Here is a 3138-nt window from a genome sequence, read left to right on the forward strand (position 1 = left end):
CAAGACAGAAAAAACAGATGATACAACAGAAAGAAAAAAGCAAGACAAAGCAAGACAGGCAGAGAGAAAAAACACAACAGAGCGAAACAACAAGGCAGTCGTACAGCAGTTAGAACAAAGGGAAGGGAGAGAATAGGATTTACCGGCCTCCGACAACACTACAACCAATAAACAGCCGCCAACCGCCCACAAGACAAGCAACTCAATTTCTCACCTTATAATACTCATGTACAAGACCGCCGGCCTCTGAATTTATCAGGAATCTGGGGGGAAATGAGAAAGAAACGGTTAGAGAGTATGTTCTTTCCATACAGATATATAATATGGCGTATTTTGTATTAACTGTGTTTATTGTTCATGTATTCAGTGAACTGTGTTGAACAAAATTATCCGGTCCGCACTTTCCGACCGAAATCATAGTTCCCCGAACATTCTTGTGACTAACAGATAACTGAACAGGTCAAGGAGTTTAAACATCCTGTAGCATTTTTTAAAACTGAATACGGATCCACAGAAAAAGACAAAGACAAAAACACGAACTCAAAAAGCGAACACCGTCACCTATAAGCTCGTACCCCTTCTATCCCTTCCAAACATTTCGACACAAAGAGACAACTTTTCACTTCAATGTTTATTCCAACATTATGCTACAAATGCCAGACCTGAACATTAGATAAGACCATAAAAGAAAAACCACTGCATCTAAGATCAAATGTCTCCGCAATCCCCTAAATATCACAAGAAGAGACTGAGAAATGTAGATATAAGAGCAACTGTTGGCACGGAGTCCTACCTGCAGTTAATCGAAAAAAGACTAACATGGTTTTGCCACCTGTGCGTGGCGATTATCAGCTAATCAGCCAGCCTCGAGAGCATAGAAACACCATGTGCTCAGGCTTCAAAGGATTAAGATGGATTAAGGAAGAAAAGGAAACCGCGAGTAACTTTCCTGTCACCCATCTGTTTGTTTGTTTGAAAGTATGAGTAAAGAGAAGCACACCAGAACAACAATAGTCATTTAGAGCCGGAATAAAGTAAGACGACAGAAGGAAACAAAGAGGGAAAGTAAAGTAATAGGACGTACCCGTGGCTCCCTCCAACCATCCGTCCGCCCATCTGTTCAGGCATTCTAAGTAAGTTACTCTGGATTTACCCCTGCCTCGTTTGCCTTTAATGTTACCAGTGAGAGCTAGATGTTTAAGGCCCTTGTGTCAATTCAAATGTCCCCGAAACTGCATGTCTCTTCCTTGTGAAGGTTTTATTCGTGAGCGGCCCATGCGAGCTTCTTTAAGTACTGCCTCATCTGGTTTCTTTTCTTTCCAAGAAATTCTCATCAGCGTATTAGTGGCTTAAAACAGACTAAACAGCCTCGTTTCAGTGTTTTTCTTTTCTTCTTCCTTCTGCTTTACCCTCCCAAACACTGTTCCGAAATGACATATTAGCGTCCAGTGAGGTTTACAACACAGGCTCATCTTCATCTGTCACCTGTCTTAGTTGCCGCTGTCAGCAGCAGAAGCTCTACATAACTCCACCAGAGTTCACAATCTTTCTCTGTCCCTGCTTGAGTTCTACGACCTCCTGTAACCTTCCTAGACCTTTAACCTCAGCGATGTTGGAAATGTAACATGCAGGTCATGGATGGGCAAGCTTTTTGGATTGGGCGGAGTGGAGGGGGGGGGGGCTTCTTCAACTGGGCCATAAATAGCAACGGGCCTTTTACTACTGGACGCAAAGCACGATGTAACTTTTCAAATCAAGAAAAGACAAAATACACGTAGTTATAAATGTACGATAATAATCAGATTAGTTGCTTTTTTTAAAAAGTTCAGCTGGCAAATTTTCCTTCCAATTTTACAGCGAAAACTAGTCTTGACTCTAGAATTCTGACATCTGACTTTTGGTTTGCTTGTTGTTTTTTTCTCGTGAAAATTTAAAGAATTCCATTCTTACAGTACACCGAGAGACAACGCATCAATTGGCTTGTTCACCTAATGAGGACGGAGCCACAACTGCCAGTCTCAAAGACTAATAATGGAAAACTCAGTGGTTCGACGGAGTCCCTCTAAAGGTACAACATTACGGTTTTTAAAAATGAAACACACCTGGCCCACGTATGACAATTGTATTTCCCCTCAGCACCGTGCAGTAAGGTATAAAAGGAAAACAAGTAAGACGTAAGACGTTGGAGATGGACTGGTCACACGCTCCAAAAGCCAACAGACAGTGTCACATGTCAAGCCCTTAGCTGGAGTCCACAAGAGAAAGGTAAGAGAGGGATGACCAAAGAACACACGGCGGTGATGACACACAATGAGGATGGTGCACATGTGGGGGGTAGCTGGGAAAACTGATCCAGGATCAGGAAGTGTGGAGCGCTCTTGTAGGGGGTCTGTACCCTAGACAGGACCACAGGCATTTAAGTGGGTGGATGAGTGGATAAGAGAGCGAGTGAGTAAGTGAGTGAGTGAGTGGGTGAGTGGGTGACTGGGTGGGTAGGTGGGTGAATGAAAGAGTGATTGAGTGAGTAACTGAGTAAATAAAGTAGTGTAAAGTAGAGTAGAGTAGAGTAGAGTAGAGTAGAGTAGAGTAGAGTAGAGTAGAGTAGAGCAGAGTAGAGCAGAGTGGAGTGGAGTCGAGTAGAGTAGAGTAGAGTAGAGTAGGGGGAGTAGAGTAGAGTAGAGTAGAGTAGAGTAGAGTAGGGTGGAGTAGGATGGAGTAGGGTGGAGTAGAGTAGAGTAGAGTAGAGTAGAGTAGAGTAGAGTAGATTAGAGTAGACTAGAGTTGGGTGGAGTAGAGTAAAATGAGTGTGCAAGCGAGGAAGCAATCAATCAATCAGCCAAGTAAGCAAGCAAGTAATCAAGTAAGTACTGAAAGTTTATCAAGAAACACAGTTTAAAAATTCTACCAAAAAACTCAAACGAAAGACCTGACATGCTCCTGGAGACGGCCCAGCTCGTTGTCCTTGAGCGGCTTCCTCTGGAACAAGTGGATGATGGAGCTGGAGATTCTGGGGACGAGACGGATAATGGTGCGTCACTTGTTGTTGTTGTTGTTGTTGTTGTTGTTGTTGTTGTTGTTGTTGTTATTGTTATTGTTTTACTTGTTGTTGTTGTTGTTATTGTTATTGTTTTACTTCTT

This window comes from Aplysia californica, unplaced genomic scaffold (assembly GCF_000002075.1).
Source record: "Aplysia californica isolate F4 #8 unplaced genomic scaffold, AplCal3.0 scaffold00303, whole genome shotgun sequence".
Lineage (NCBI taxonomy): Eukaryota > Metazoa > Mollusca > Gastropoda > Aplysiida > Aplysiidae > Aplysia > Aplysia californica.